Source organism: Diabrotica undecimpunctata, chromosome 3 (genome assembly GCF_040954645.1).
Source record: "Diabrotica undecimpunctata isolate CICGRU chromosome 3, icDiaUnde3, whole genome shotgun sequence".
NCBI lineage: Eukaryota > Metazoa > Arthropoda > Insecta > Coleoptera > Chrysomelidae > Diabrotica > Diabrotica undecimpunctata.
Genome location: NC_092805.1, coordinates 46,790,006 through 46,807,726, shown reverse-complemented (window position 1 = coordinate 46,807,726; position 17,721 = coordinate 46,790,006). Strand labels below are relative to the sequence as shown.

At 32.6% G+C, this 17,721-nt stretch overlaps 1 long non-coding RNA gene across 1 annotated transcript in view; it reads left to right on the top strand.

Moving 5' to 3' along the window:
- LOC140435580 (uncharacterized) overlaps positions 1-17,721 on the top strand; it is a 334,868-nt gene that overhangs the window by 128,008 nt on the left and 189,139 nt on the right. The window lies entirely within an intron of this gene.

Here is a 17,721-nt window from a genome sequence, read left to right as displayed (position 1 = left end):
TTTATTGCTGGACTGAAATTTTCAAGAAAAATATGTAAAATTAATGTTTCGATATATTTCTTCTATTTCCAAGAGTGAATGGTGTCTCAAAATTGCACGAAAACAGCTCTGATGTAAATATATAAGGCTAGGCAAGAAATATGCCGTGCAAGACGGACTTGTATAGCATTAGTTGGCTCTTATAACGAGGCGCCGACCCTCGCTCCGACCATAGGATCGTACTATAATCGATCGATAGGTAAAATAAATGAATTATTTTAAATGCGAGCGTTCGCTGTCAATGCTATGCTCTAGGCGAGGATACGATGCGATGGTCTCCGTTATGAAGGTGTAGCGTTCGACGTCAGTGCACCGGGTGGTCGTCGGACTTCGCCGCTGAAGCTGAGCTCAGCAATTATTTCCAATTGCTGCGCCTTCTTAAATAAAAACAATAGAGAAGGATAGATAATAACAATTCTGGTGAGAAGAACGGGATACAGCAGGGGTTAAACGCTAATAGTAACGGTCAATACGAAGGCGTCTAAGCAAGAATTTGACCAGACAGAATAAGATTGTATCAATATCAATAAAATATGTAAATATAAGGTTGAATGCTCGAATAAATGAACTTTGATCAGATAAAAGGCATATATCGAGCACAGTTTAATTAAATCTTGCCCAAGTACTTTCGATCCCTAGATCATCTTCAGGGGCATCTGAAATAAGCCAAGAAACGTTTTTTTATAACCAAAGAAATTGATTAACTTCGATAAAAACTCGAAGTTTTATGGTTGAAAAAAGGTTTTTTATATGATTAACGTTTATAGACTTACTTCGTCAATTGTGGCCTATCCGGCAAGAACAAGATGTCATAAACATATAATTGTACATTACACTACACTCCAAATAGACAAACAAACACTTTAAAATAATTTGAGGAAGGCTACATTGCTTGAAGGAGTCGGAGACAGAATGGCTCCTGATCTAACGGAAATGTTGGGGTGACATGTGACAAATGACAACTTGGATGAGCAGTCACAATCATAGATATGTGATCTGCACCTTTTACAATTCTATGAAACTAAGTATTGACCAAAAGTCCAACTGACACTACTATAGGATGTCACTGATGAAATATAAAATTATATAGAATATTTTTAAGTAGATTGAATAATCCAGATCTCACACTCAAACATGTCTGTAATAATTAAGGTGTTAGTTTGAGAGCAACTGAAATAGACGAAAAGTAAGAATGCAAGAAGCGGACTAAACAATATGTTAAACAGTGGGTGGTTGACTACAATAAAATGGTCTACCAAGCACTATCTGTAATATAGAAAGGAAGAGATCTGACTATGTAATTAAAATACTAATAATTGAAATCAAAATGGAAAGCAAAATATATAAATGGGGTGTAATCCAAGTAGTTCAGTTGAACCCACAGTCAATGGTATAACTATAAAATTACTATGGATGTGCTCAGTGCAGGAAGTCTAAACAGTCGAGCTGGGTCCCCCACGAGGTGAAGCTGTAATAAAGTTTTTAAAAATAGGTTTAAATTTAGTACAATTTAAATTAATTTGAGTATTAAGACAGTGAGAGTTTTCATTCGTTTCCCTTGTAATTTCCAAATCTTCCAATAAATCCAACTCCATATAGTTTTTCTTTCTACTAATGTCATGTAAGATAGATGAACCAGTGTTGATGTTAAAATTGTGTTTACTGGATAATAAGTGTTGACCAAAACTTGAAGAGTTTGGTCTTTTCAAATGTTCTGAAACTCTAGTGGATAACTTTCTAATGGTTCTACCTACATAAGAGGCTTCACAATCATCACATTTTAATTTGTAAATACCACTTTTGTCAAGTGTGTTCATCCTATCTTTGGTGTTGATTAAGAAGGAACCTAAGGTGTTGTGTGACTTGAAGGAAATTTTGATGTTATCGATTGTAGAAGTAAAAAGTTTAGATATTTTATTGGAAATGCTGCTAATGTAGGTGAAGGAGAAATATCTGGTGTTATTTGAAGCAGTAGGTTGAAGAGAACATTGTGATGAATATGCAAGCTTTTCTGCAATTTTTAGTTTAGCTCTATTTAGAAGCTTATAGATAATGTTAGGATCATAACCATTATTGAAAGCAATTTGTTTAAGAGTGTTAAGTTCTGAATTAAAATTATCATTAGAAAGTGGAAATTTGAGTAACCTATGAATGTAACTGTTGAAAGCAGCCATTTTATGTTGGGTTGGATGATTAGATGTATCATGTATAACATGATCTGTTTGGGTAGGTTTTCTGTAAATATTGTACTCTAAAGAATCTTTATTACGGGAAATAGTCATATCCAAGAAGTTCAACTTTTTATCAGATTCTGGTTCCAGAGTAAAAGAGATGTTGGGATGGAGGTTATTAAGATCATCCAGAATCTGTAAAGCATCATCTTGGGTTCCCTGTATGAGAGCTATACAATCATCAACATACCTTGACCAAAAAACTATTTTGTTGTTGTTGTTAACAAACTTCTGTTCTAAGCTGTCTAAGAAAATGTCAGCCAGAAAAGGTGATAGTGGAGATCCCATTGCTAAACCTGTAGGTTGTTTGTATATTTTTTGATTGAATTGAAAGAAGTCCTGATCCAGACAGAATTTAAGTATAGTTAAGATAGCATCTTTGTCTTTTGCTGATATGTTGCAATTGTCTAGAAGATTGTGTACTAAAGGTAATGTTTCATCTCTTGGTACAGAAGTAAACAGATTGGAAACATCAAAAGAAACTAAATAAAAACCCTCTTCTATCCTAATGTTATTTAACCGTTCTATTAGATCTAAAGAATTTTTGATGGAGAACTTAGGTTTAAAATTAGTGATAGACTGAATTGTGTTGTAAATAAACTCTGATAAAATAGAAACTGGAGTATTACAAAAACTTACTACTGGCCTTATGGGACAATTGTGTTTATGGATTTTAGGAAGTCCATATAACCTAGGTGTTATAGGATTAGATACAATTAACTTTCTGTTGTTATATTTAGTAATAGTATCATTAAACAATTTGACCATTGCTTTTGTTTTATTAATAAAGGTGTTAAGTGGATTTTTTTCCAAAACTACAAAACTGTTATCTGAAAGAAAAGATTCTACTTTCTCTATGTATTGAGTTTGTTCTAAGATTACAACACAATTACCCTTATCAGCCTTGCTGAGTACAAGAGAATCTCTATCAATTTTTTGTTTAATTGATTTTAGCAAATCCTTTTGTTTTTTAAAATTATGGTGATTTCTATGAAAATTGCGTTTGTACTTACATTGTTGTTGTTGAAGTAAGCTAATGCAAGAGTTTCTCAAATATTGTTTAGTATCAGCATTGTTAGTCATACCTTCTATTAGAGTGTCCAGCTCTACCGCAAATCCTCCCAGCACTGAGTCACTTAACCTAAAATTCTGACAAGAAAACTTAAGGCCTAATCCTAAAAAATACAATTCATCCTCTGAAAAGTTAGTGTTACTTAGATTTAAGACTCTAGGATGAAATTGATGATCTGAAAACTTATGCAAAAGTGTTGAGGTGCTTCTCTGTTGTTTTTGCAAAATCAAACGGTTTAATTTGTTGGTAAGATTTCTCTTCTTGGTGGATTGTAAGCGAGAGACCTCATCTTCTATGTTGTTAAAGGAGTCGTTGACTAGAAACCAAGGATGTTGTTGCAAAATTTGATCATAAGTAATTTTAAGATTGACGTTAATATGGTGAAGTTTGGTATAGTGCTTCTTAAGTTCTCTTTTCAGGATCTTTTTCTCCAAAATCTGTTTTTCTTTATCGGGTACATTTTTTGATGTTTTGACCTTAGCAAAAGTAGGAGTGACTTGATGTGAAATGCACTGTCTAACGAACCAAATGATCATATTCTTGAACATTTGCAAGAGAATGATCATATTCTTGAACATTTGGTTCGTTAGACAGTGCATTTCACATCAAGTCACTCCTACTTTTGCTAAGGTCAAAACATCAAAAAATGTACCCGATAAAGAAAAACAGATTTTGGAGAAAAAGATCCTGAAAAGAGAACTTAAGAAGCACTATACCAAACTTCACCATATTAACGTCAATCTTAAAATTACTTATGATCAAATTTTGCAACAACATCCTTGGTTTCTAGTCAACGACTCCTTTAACAACATAGAAGATGAGGTCTCTCGCTTACAATCCACCAAGAAGAGAAATCTTACCAACAAATTAAACCGTTTGATTTTGCAAAAACAACAGAGAAGCACCTCAACACTTTTGCATAAGTTTTCAGATCATCAATTTCATCCTAGAGTCTTAAATCTAAGTAACACTAACTTTTCAGAGGATTTTTTTTTTTTTTTTTCCGTGGAATTTATGGCTTTGGCGAGAACCAATTAGCCAGACTATGTTAGATTGAATCATTAATTTGTGTAAAATGTTTCATAGTATCAGACCTGAGCATGATGTATTCATTTGTTTTGTTAGTAATATATAAAATGTGTAAGGTGTTTATATATATATATATATTTTTTTTTTTTTTTTATTTTTTTTTTTATTATTTATTTTTTTTTTATTTTTTTTTTTATTTTTTTTTATTTTTTTTTTAATTTTTTTTTTTTTTTCCGCGCTAGGGCGTCAACCCGGTTCATCCCCTCGGAGGTTTCAGCCCTCTTTGTGTGCTTTTCGTTTAGTTTCTTTCGCAGAATTGTATACAAAATTGGTTAGTAATTTTACAGTTTTAGTTTACAGTTTATGATGTGTTGATGAAGTACATAAAGGATATCATTATTTCCTGAAAAAATAATACAATTTAGGTCTATTGGAAGGTTTATCTTGTAGTGAATTAAGTTTTTGTATAGTTGATTAATGTTTACATTATTTATTGGACATTCAAGTAAAACATGTACTAATGTACCCATTTTACCACAACTACACAGTGGATCGTCTGTAATTTTCATTTTGTGCTTATAATAAGGTGTTAGTGCATGATTAGCACGTACTCGATTTATTGTGGCAACAAAGTTTCTGTTTGGTATTTTGTGAAACCATGGTTTTCTGGGAATTCTTTGCTGGTATTTACAAAAGTTTGTTCCGGTTGTTGAAGCGTTGTGTAGGTTTTGCCACATCTCATTTATTTTGTTTCTTTGGTTTAAGAATAGGTCGGACGGGGGTAGTTTAAGATTTAGTTCTTCTCCTGATGTTGGGGCTGTTTTTGCTAAGGTATCTACTATTTCATTACCTGTTATACCTGCGTGTCCCTTTACCCATAGATATATGACGACTTTATTCTTGATGTGTATCTCATTATGTAAATACAGGATATTTGCTTCAATATGATTAACTGATCTATTTATGTTTACTTTTTTAAGTTTATCTACTGCACTTTTGCTGTCCGTACATATTATGAATTTGTCGTGGTTAGAGCCGAGTATGTATTTCATAGCTTGCACAATTGCTGTTAATTCTGCAGTGTATATGGAAGCTTCCTTTGGCAGAATAAATTTTTTGTCAGTATTTTCTTCCACATGGTAAAAGGCACAGCTGGTATATTCTTTTGACTTTGATCCATCAGTGAATATAGAATCATAGTTTGGCCAGTATTTGTTTTTTGTTTCGTTAAACTTTGATTGATTGAAACTTGCTACTTCTTGACTTTCAAAATAATAGGTTCTAATTTCCCGTGAAAAAATTTGTTCTGGCGAGTAAATTAGAACCGGGGGGAGTTGGTTGGAATAAAGTATATCTGTAATGTCAAGTATTTCTGAGAAAGTTTCTACTATGAGGGGGGTTTTCTTGAAGTGCCAGTATCTATGGGTCAAAACTTGAACTGTTAGTGATTGTATACTATTGAGGTAAGAAGTTTTTTTGGAAATGGTTTTTATCACAAATTTTCTGCTCAATAGTTGTCTTCTTAGTTTAAGAGGAGGTTCCACAGCTTCAGCTTGCATAATATTTATGGGTGTTGACTTAAGATATCCCAGGCAAACTCTTAAGCATTTATTTTGTTGTATCTCGATTTTATTTAGATGTGTATCTGCTGCTGTTCCATAGAGTTGACTTCCATAATCCATTATTGATCGTACCATTGTTTTGTAGAAAAGTAAAGCCGTATTTGGATCTGCTCCCCACTTTGCCCTACAAAACGCTCTTAAAATATTTATAGAATTACTTGTTTTTTTGATGATTTGGTGGATACAGTCCTTCCATAATAGTTTTCTATCTAGATGTAGGCCAAGATATTTTACAGAGTTGCTAATACGGAGTTTATATTTTCCTATTGTTAATGGTCTTTGATAGTTGTTTCTATTTCTAGAGAAAATACATATATTGGTTTTGGACTCGGATATGGAAAGTCCCATGTTGTCTAGGCATTTTTGGATTTCTATAAATTCAGTGTTGATATTTTCTATACATTTGTCCTCTGATTTGTTACTGGTGTAAATAACAACATCATCGGCGTATTGAATAATTTTGGACTTACGTGATATAACATTTTCTATGTCCATTGTGTACAGGCTGTAGAGGATTGGGCTCAAGATACTACCTTGTGGTAATCCAGATCTACATATTCTTGATTCCGAAACTTCTTTATTTATCTTTAAGGAAACTGATCGACTAGAGTAAGCTGATTTTATGAAGTTGGCAAAGGAGGTTGGTAGACCAATATTGATAAGTTTCTCTTCTAGTATATTTATTTGAACATTATCATATGCTGAAGTGATATCCAAAAATGTAGCCAAAGTGTTGTATTTGTGTGTGAATCCTAGATAGATGTCATTTACTAGTATCGTTAGGGGTTCTAAGGAAGATCTTCCCTTTCTAAAAGCATATTGTGAGTCAGGTAATATTTTTTCATTTTCTAGCCAATATTCAAGCCTGTTCTTTATCATTCTTTCCATGGTTTTAAATATACACGATGATAAAGCTATGGGTCTATATGAATTTGCATTTCCGTTCTGTTTTCCAGGTTTTTTGATAGGTACTACGATGTATTCTTTCCACATTGGTGGAAAAGGAATCTTTTTTATCCAAATCGAATTGAACAATTCTAACAGGGCTTTCTTATGGCCTAAGGGTATTTTATGCAACATATTGTATGAAATGTTATCCGCCCCGGGAGATTTATTATTTGTTGATTTAATGCATTGTTCGAGTTCCCATAATTGAAATAGTGATTGTAGAAAAGAAGTGTTTCTATTTACAGTAGCTATTTGTTGAGTAATGTTGTTTTCAACCCATGGGGGTGAGATTTTTGTGTGGAATTCATTTATCCAGTCTTCTTTGGGGTTTATTGGGGGTTTATTTACTTGTTTTCGGTTTTTATATCGGTTTACTTTGTTCCACACTTCTTTAATTGGTGTATTTTGATTTAGATTTTGGCAATAATTAATCCAGCTTTTTTTCTTAGTTTCTTTGAAAGTTTTTTTAGCTACTGCATCAAGTCTTTTATATTCTGTTAGATTATTAAGATTTGGAGCATGTGTGTAGGTTAAGTAAGCTTGTTTTCTTGCTTTAGCAGCTATGTTACAGGTTTCATTCCACCAGTCCTTCGAACAATGATTTCTATTTTGTGTGTTTGATTTTTGTAAGGGAATTGCTTTGTTGGCAGCTTTGTTAATATTGTCGATAATGCCCATTAGTGATGATTTTGGTTCTGTAGCTTCAAGTGTAGCGGTGTATACATCCCAATTAGCAGCCTTGAGTCTCCATATGTTATGTTTTGTCTGTTTAATTTGCACAAGCGGGCTATTTCTTCCAAATTGTATGTGTATTGGTAAGTGGTTAGAGCCATAAGGTTCTTCTAAAGTAGACCACGTAATTAGGTGCGTCAGATCCTGTGTACAGAGGGTCAAGTCTACAGCTGACTTCTTATTGTTTGCTAATGTAGGTGATCCGTCGTTCAAAATTACTAGGTTGCATTGTTCGATAGCTTCCAAAAGAGTCTTGCCATAGATATCGTCATATCCATCATTCCAAGCCAAACTATGTGCGTTAAAGTCGCCCCCAATTATGAATGGTTTTGGAATTTGTTCCAAAAAGTTGATCCACTGTTGTAATGATATTCTAGTTCTCGGTTTAAAGTATACTGAAACAAAGTAAATTTTTTTTTGTATAAATGGAAAATTAACCGAGATACAAGTATGCTCAAAGTTTATTGTAGTTGGAATTGAGACTTCTTGGTATATTAAGTCTGATTTTAATAAAATGGCTGAGCCGCCGTACCCGTCGTCCCGGTCACAGCGAATATTGTTGAGGCCTTTAAAATTATAATATTTTCCTGCTTTAAACCATGTTTCCGATAGAAGTGCAACGGAGTAGTTGCCCCTATCTAGTAGATATTCTAGGTTAGTTTTATTAGAAACTGCTGAACGGCAGTTCCATTGAAGAATATTTATTGAATGGTTGAGGTCTGAGAATGTGATGGCGTGTTTCCATTTATAGTTAATTTGACTAAGTTTTCGAGTTCTTCCTTATTTATATTTATACTTTTTGTTACTAAAACTTTTGTGACAATTTCTATAACTAATTCTAATATTGAATTTATCATGCTTAGGTCTGAAGGAGATGCAACTGAATTGTTATTAATATTTCCTTTATAGTTAATACTGTCTAATATTCCTCCCTTAGGTAATTGAGATCTAGGGGAAGCTATAATTTCATTATGCAAAATTAATGTTGGATCTGGACTATTTGGTCTCTGTCTTTTAAATGTTCTAGAATTTGTATTATTTGAATTATTGTAAAATATGTTATTTGTTGACATTTGGTTAATTGAATTTGATGGGAGCTGGGTGGGTGTATAATTATTGGGATTTAATGGAGGGAAAGTTTTGAGGCAGGAAATGTTTGTAGTTTGTTCCGTATTAATGGTTGTTGCTTTTGCATAGGAGTTCCTGGGAAACTGTCTGTTGGCGTCTTGATAACTAATATTACTGGAAGACATAGCGTCTTTTACAAGTTTTTGACGTTGAAATTCCTGACACGCGCTCAAATTTGTAGTAAAATGATTCCCCGAACAACTAAAACATTTTGGAGTTATATCGGTCGTTTTACACTCTTTTGTGTTGTGTGATTCCTGACATTTTTCGCACCTAGCCCTGCTCTTACATTGTCCCCCTGTATGTCCAAATCTTAGACAATTAAAGCATAATAGCACCTTCTGTTTATATGGCTCGACTTCCTTTAGTACCTTGTTGATTGTTACATATTTTGGTAGTACCTGTGACCTAAAACTAACTACACATGTTTTTGTTGGAATATATTGGGTACCTTTTTCATCTACTTGCCTCCTATTTAATCTTTTGACTTGAATGACTTCAAATTTACAGTGTAAATCGTACATTTTGATTCTGTCTTTAACATACTCTACTGAAAATTCTGTGGAAATATCTCTTATTACGCCCTGTCTAACTACAAGAAACTTAGGAATGTATATGTCTAAATTATTTTTTGTAAATATTGCTTCATTTTTTTTAGATATGATATAGTTGGCCGATTTATAATCTTTAAATTTTATACGTATTTTATTTCTCCCTACTGCGTCAATGCTCACAATTTTTTCATCAATTTCTTTAAAATGTGTGATAATAATGTCACCTATCCTTAAAGCGTTTAACCTGCCTTTAAAATCGGGTGAATTATTTTCCAAATACACGTAATGAGGTCCCAAGTCGTTTTGTCGGTAAAGAAATTCCTCCCTTTTTGTTCCTACTTCTTTGTTTATGGTATTTGTTATTGAAGTGTGTACATTAGCAAAGTCATTATCGATAATGGGTTTATTATTAACAAGTTTTGTGGTACTTATCTGTATAACCGGAACCAGATTTTGAAATCCTAACAGCTCCTCGTTTGAAGATGATGCATGTTCTGTATCCATTTGGGTTTCTAAAACATTATTATCGGAGGCATCGCCTCCGCTAACTGCACTCATAAGTTTTTAATGTCTTTCCGAATTTCGCTTTTTTATTTGGTGTAATTAATTTACTTTTAAAGTTCACGAAATATTTATTTATATAGCTAATTTATAAACACCGGTTTTAAAAACAAGCTTCTTTCTTACGCACGTCTAACTACCACGACGAATGAAAGCTGACTGTTTTCAGAGGATGAATTGTATTTTTTAGGATTAGGCCTTAAGTTTTCTTGTCAGAATTTTAGGTTAAGTGACTCAGTGCTGGGAGGATTTGCGGTAGAGCTGGACACTCTAATAGAAGGTATGACTAACAATGCTGATACTAAACAATATTTGAGAAACTCTTGCATTAGCTTACTTCAACAACAACAATGTAAGTACAAACGCAATTTTCATAGAAATCACCATAATTTTAAAAAACAAAAGGATTTGCTAAAATCAATTAAACAAAAAATTGATAGAGATTCTCTTGTACTCAGCAAGGCTGATAAGGGTAATTGTGTTGTAATCTTAGAACAAACTCAATACATAGAGAAAGTAGAATCTTTTCTTTCAGATAACAGTTTTGTAGTTTTGGAAAAAAATCCACTTAACACCTTTATTAATAAAACAAAAGCAATGGTCAAATTGTTTAATGATACTATTACTAAATATAACAACAGAAAGTTAATTGTATCTAATCCTATAACACCTAGGTTATATGGACTTCCTAAAATCCATAAACACAATTGTCCCATAAGGCCAGTAGTAAGTTTTTGTAATACTCCAGTTTCTATTTTATCAGAGTTTATTTACAACACAATTCAGTCTATCACTAATTTTAAACCTAAGTTCTCCATCAAAAATTCTTTAGATCTAATAGAACGGTTAAATAACATTAGGATAGAAGAGGGTTTTTATTTAGTTTCTTTTGATGTTTCCAATCTGTTTACTTCTGTACCAAGAGATGAAACATTACCTTTAGTACACAATCTTCTAGACAATTGCAACATATCAGCAAAAGACAAAGATGCTATCTTAACTATACTTAAATTCTGTCTGGATCAGGACTTCTTTCAATTCAATCAAAAAATATACAAACAACCTACAGGTTTAGCAATGGGATCTCCACTATCACCTTTTCTGGCTGACATTTTCTTAGACAGCTTAGAACAGAAGTTTGTTAACAACAACAACAAAATAGTTTTTTGGTCAAGGTATGTTGATGATTGTATAGCTCTCATACAGGGAACCCAAGATGATGCTTTACAGATTCTGGATGATCTTAATAACCTCCATCCCAACATCTCTTTTACTCTGGAACCAGAATCTGATAAAAAGTTGAACTTCTTGGATATGACTATTTCCCGTAATAAAGATTCTTTAGAGTACAATATTTACAGAAAACCTACCCAAACAGATCATGTTATACATGATACATCTAATCATCCAACCCAACATAAAATGGCTGCTTTCAACAGTTACATTCATAGGTTACTCAAATTTCCACTTTCTAATGATAATTTTAATTCAGAACTTAACACTCTTAAACAAATTGCTTTCAATAATGGTTATGATCCTAACATTATCTATAAGCTTCTAAATAGAGCTAAACTAAAAATTGCAGAAAAGCTTGCATATTCATCACAATGTTCTCTTCAACCTACTGCTTCAAATAACACCAGATATTTCTCCTTCACCTACATTAGCAGCATTTCCAATAAAATATCTAAACTTTTTACTTCTACAATCGATAACATCAAAATTTCCTTCAAGTCACACAACACCTTAGGTTCCTTCTTAATCAACACCAAAGATAGGATGAACACACTTGACAAAAGTGGTATTTACAAATTAAAATGTGATGATTGTGAAGCCTCTTATGTAGGTAGAACCATTAGAAAGTTATCCACTAGAGTTTCAGAACATTTGAAAAGACCAAACTCTTCAAGTTTTGGTCAACACTTATTATCCAGTAAACACAATTTTAACATCAACACTGGTTCATCTATCTTACATGACATTAGTAGAAAGAAAAACTATATGGAGTTGGATTTATTGGAAGATTTGGAAATTACAAGGGAAACGAATGAAAACTCTCACTGTCTTAATACTCAAATTAATTTAAATTGTACTAAATTTAAACCTATTTTTAAAAACTTTATTACAGCTTCACCTCGTGGGGGACCCAGCTCGACTGTTTAGACTTCCTGCACTGAGCACATCCATAGTAATTTTATAGTTATACCATTGACTGTGGGTTCAACTGAACTACTTGGATTACACCCCATTTATATATTTTGCTTTCCATTTTGATTTCAATTATTAGTATTTTAATTACATAGTCAGATCTCTTCCTTTCTATATTACAGATAGTGCTTGGTAGACCATTTTATTGTAGTCAACCACCCACTGTTTAACATATTGTTTAGTCCGCTTCTTGCATTCTTACTTTTCGTCTATTTCAGTTGCTCTCAAACTAACACCTTAATTATTACAGACATGTTTGAGTGTGAGATCTGGATTATTCAATCTACTTAAAAATATTCTATATAATTTTATATTTCATCAGTGACATCCTATAGTAGTGTCAGTTGGACTTTTGGTCAATACTTAGTTTCATAGAATTGTAAAAGGTGCAGATCACATATCTATGATTGTGACTGCTCATCCAAGTTGTCATTTGTCACATGTCACCCCAACATTTCCGTTAGATCAGGAGCCATTCTGTCTCCGACTCCTTCAAGCAATGTAGCCTTCCTCAAATTATTTTAAAGTGTTTGTTTGTCTATTTGGAGTGTAGTGTAATGTACAATTATATGTTTATGACATCTTGTTCTTGCCGGATAGGCCACAATTGACGAAGTAAGTCTATAAACGTTAATCATATAAAAAACCTTTTTTCAACCATAAAACTTCGAGTTTTTATCGAAGTTAATCAATTTCTTTGGTTATAAAAAAACGTTTCTTGGCTTATTTCAGATGCCCCTGAAGATGATCTAGGGATCGAAAGTACTTGGGCAAGATTTAATTAAACTGTGCTCGATATATGCCTTTTATCTGATCAAAGTTAATAAAATATGTATTAAAAGGAAAGGGGGAGATAAGTGGTTTTATTTATATCTGTTCTTCTGACGTGCCTATACCAATTTATTTATTTTTTCTTCTATATATTTCAGCACATTCTTAATTATCACCATTCTACTTTTAATTTTCTCGTTTCTGATTTAATTCATTTTTGTGACTCTGCAACTTCTCCAATATTTAATTTCGGTGGCCATAACTTTATTTTGGACTTTTTTCTCTAGTATCCAGATTTCCGCCCTATAATTTATAATGCTACGGACCATTGAGTTAAAAAAAAAACGGGTGTGGCAGTCCAGTAGGACTGCCGGTAGGAGTTATATTTCTATACACGCGTTCGCCGTTACAAATTTATATGGGATTCAATCTGCACAACCATTACATATGTAATGCTATAGGTAAGAGAGAGTAGAAGGAGAAACAGAATTAGGTATATAGGTATATGGTGCATCGTTTGCTGTATATAAACAACATTTGACCTGTAATAAGAGAATAGTAAATGAACGATTGAATCAATATTTTGATAAAAATGTATATTTTTATTTTCATATATTTATGAAAGGAGTTGAATGCAAAAAAAAATTTACACATACTCTGCAGTAAAATTCATTATTTATTTTGTTATTAATATAAAATACAATACACTGCAACATAATTCAATATAATAATACAATACACATTAAAATGCAATATTCATAGGTATTTAAAAATGACAATATACTTAACTTACTTACGCATATGTTTCATTTAAATATTAATAAAAAAAAATAATATTAATATTATTCTAATATAGAATATTACTAATATTAAATATCTTTACAAAAGAAAAATTTTTATTCTCGAGAGAGAAAGACATAGAAAATATATCCTCTGTCTCTCTCTTACCTATATCTTACATTTGTAATGATTTTGCCGATTCACTCCCGTACAAATTTCCAACGTCGAACGCGCGTGTAGAAGTATAACTTGAAAAAATGTTTGTGGAAGATAAAAATAAAAAAACCAATAACTCGTATATGTTGTGAATTTTCATTTTACTTTAAAATTTAGCATTTTTGCGTATATTTTATAGTATTTAATAAGATTAACATGGGGTTTTTAAATATTTCAAAAATGAAAAAGGAAATTCGTATTGTGATTCGAACTCACATATACCAGCGTATGAACAAAACACGCAAAAATTTGCAAATTAGACATAACAGTAATGTATTTCAAAATTGACAGTTCTCGGACATACATTCTCCAGAAAGAGAGAAAATATATCTTCTGTCTCTCTCTTACCTATATCTTACATATGTAATGATTTTGCCCATTCACTCCCGTACAAATTTCCAACGTCGAACGCGCGTATAGAAGTATAACTTCAAAAATTGTTTTTGTTTTCTTTCTGATGTGGCTGTCCTATAGCACTTGATTTAACAGCTTGATATATGTTATTGTTTGGTCTGGTCGACTTTTTATTTCTTCTTCTATTTTTACTTTCCTTTGAACTTTTTTCTTTCAATTTTATGATTATAAAACTTGAGTCTTTCTTATCTTGTGCCATGATCACCTGATCGCCTGCAAAGTTTAATGTAAATAAATGGTCAACCTTATGGTACCCCAATTTTCTCACATTTCCTCTTCCATTGTTTAAGAAACTGTTCTAAAAATATTTTAAAAGCAGTTGGCGATTTGGAGCAGCCCTGCAGCAACCCCTTTGTTGTTTGAAAGCTGTTGAAAATTTTCGTTTATATCTTTACTCTTACTATATTACTTCTACTCGTAGACATATTTTCACTGCTGTTATCAACTGTTGGGGTATATCAAGATCTTCCATAGCGTTCCACAACTTTGCTCTTAGTATTGAGTCATATGGTTTCTATCTATAAATGCATAGTGAATTATCATGCCTTTGCCATTTTCTTTTCGATTACTTGTTCGCTCGTGTATATTTGGCCGAAAAGAACCATCCTGCAGTAAACCATGCTTAATCTTCACCAATTTTACCACTGATATCTTCTTCTAGTTTGTTTTTAACAGCCGTGCCTTATAATCGACTGATTGATAGAATTATGCTAATTTCGCAGTAAGTTTTACATTTTCTTCGATCTCCTATTTTAAATATTGATGTCTTCTTCTTCCTCTTTATAAGCAATTCTGCTTGTTCATTTTTCGGATGAATACCTCTATGGAAGACAATCATCCGATACTTCTTCTGACGTTTGGTGACTTATCTTTCGTTATTTTGACGACACGCGTCTCCCCAATTCAATTTATACACTGTACGTTACATTTTCTTCTAATGTCTTTACTTCTCTTTCGATCTCTCAGCGTATTTTCTGTTATTCTTCTCAGTTCACTCATCTCTGCCGTTTCCATTAGCATTTGTGCTGTAGCTGTATTGGATTTTGTTTCTGAGGCATATTTCATTATTGGTCTTACACTGGCTTTATAAATTCTTGTAACAATTATTTGCTGCCACATCCGTGCCGCATATAGAATTGTGGAATGTATCACTTTCACAGAATCCGTCTTTTTCGCGAACCTGGCCCTCCTATATTTGACATAATTATTGTAAATGCTGTTACTCTATCTTCGGTTTTATTTGTTGCATATTTGACATGTTCGCCAAATATCTGTTTCTTGTACAGCATTACTCCTAGGAATTTAACTTTTTTGGTCGACATTATTTTTTCTCTCTCAAGAGTGAAGGATATGTGATCTCTGTCTCTAAATCCTCCAGACTTACTAACTAATGCTTCTCCTAAAATTTTCTCTAGTATTCTTACATTACATCCCATTCAGTCGTTTTCCTCCTCATGGTCGCCGTAGCTAGCGTGACATCTATGAGTCCAGCTTTCCCCTTTAACAAAAGTTGGTTTGCTGTTGCTAAAGGCCGATTAATTCATTGCATGGATTAGCTCATTTCACATATCTCCGTCATCATTCTGTGGTGCACCCATAGCACAGAATTCTCATTTATGTAATCCGCAATAAGCAATCTCTTTTTTCCTCTTTCATGTCTTCCACGATTTTTCTGTATTTCCTTAGTGTGGTATTTGGAGAGATGTAGGTCGCCATCAGGAGGAACATTCGAGGGCCAGGACCACAAATCCCTCTTTCCTTAGGCATGTATTCACTCCACGGCTATGGTAGTTTGGTTTGTTTTCCTACGTACTATTAACTAGGTATCTGTCAAAGGACCCCCCATAGTTCGTGTTCATCGCCAATCACAGTTGATGGAAATATATAATACAGGATATTGGTGACTGTCGATATAAACAAAACCACCAGTTTATTAGGGTTGCAGTCAGAAGGTTGGCCGAGATGTTAGAGTGTTGCTCTAACATCTCGGCGCCAACCTTCTGACTGCAACCCTAATAAACTGGTGGTTATATATATATATATATATATATATATATATATATATATATATATATATATATATATATATATATACGTATATATATATACGTATATATATATAGAGTGGTGGGTTTTTTCGGTCAAAAGGTGGAGAGAAAAGACAAAGTTGATGGCTACTTCATGTATTTATTGAAGACGTTTCGCTTTCTTAATCAGAAAGCATCATCAGTTCATCTAAAAAGAACAATATGAAAAAAAAACCACACATGCATGGAAAAGTTGTTACATGTGTTACCTTAAAAAGATATGTAGCAGTCAGTGATAACAACGTTGTAAAAACACTTAAGTAAATGGACATTATACGATTATGATGTATAAACAATAAATTGAACTAGATAAGTTAACAATTTGTTCAAACTAAGCACAGCAAAAAGAACATGTGGTTTTGTTTTTTTTATATAAATGTATAAGTTAAAAAAAACATTAAAAAAGAGAATGAAGAACTAAGGAAATCAAAGAAGCACTTCCAACAATATAGCAATAGTTATGATTTAATTTTTACTTTAGGTAGCATTATTGTATTAATTAATATTGAAATTGAATAATTTAATGTATAATGAAATTACCACTCCTGGCTTCTTGAATGCTGCCGGTAAAATGGAGTTCAATTAAGACAATCACGCCATCAACGTAGAAGACAGTCAAAACCTTGAGGTCATTAATTATGACAGAACAGCAAGGTGAAATACCAACCCTAATGATAGAGCGGTTTATTTAAATGATAGGATGAGTTTGGGTGACAACCTGTTTTTAAGGAACCAATAAATGAAAAGGAAAGGTGGTTAACACCAAATTTCCCCCATTGATCGGCTAAGAAAAAACAAACAAAACAAGTGAGGTCAAACCAAAAACTCATATATATATATCGCCAACATTGTGGATGGTTAATCAGCCACAGGTGAAGATTAATTATAATTTCCAACAGTCCAAGGTTCATAACTGAATATAGCCGCAAATGCCAAAAATATTTCGGTTTGGCAGTGTTGGCATGTTTTAACAATGCATATGTTGATGCTTCAAATATAAAGAGATAAAGTTTTTAAAAACACATTTTGATTATACTATTTTATGAATTCTGAAATTTTTAATTTATATGAAGCAATAACTAGTAAATATTTGTCTCTTTCGAGATTAATTGAAAACATCTGTTGTAATCTGGCAACTGCTGATTTGACGATTGCCAAATCTGTCCCCTAACATATCAAAGGGTAATTGCTAAAAATTTCTAATAATTAACTGCAATTAATCTACAAAGAAACAAATATTTACTCATTGTTGTTTTATTAAATTTGCGGAATTCATAACATAATATAAACAAAATGTACTTTTCTAAAGCTTTATCTTTTTATATTTGA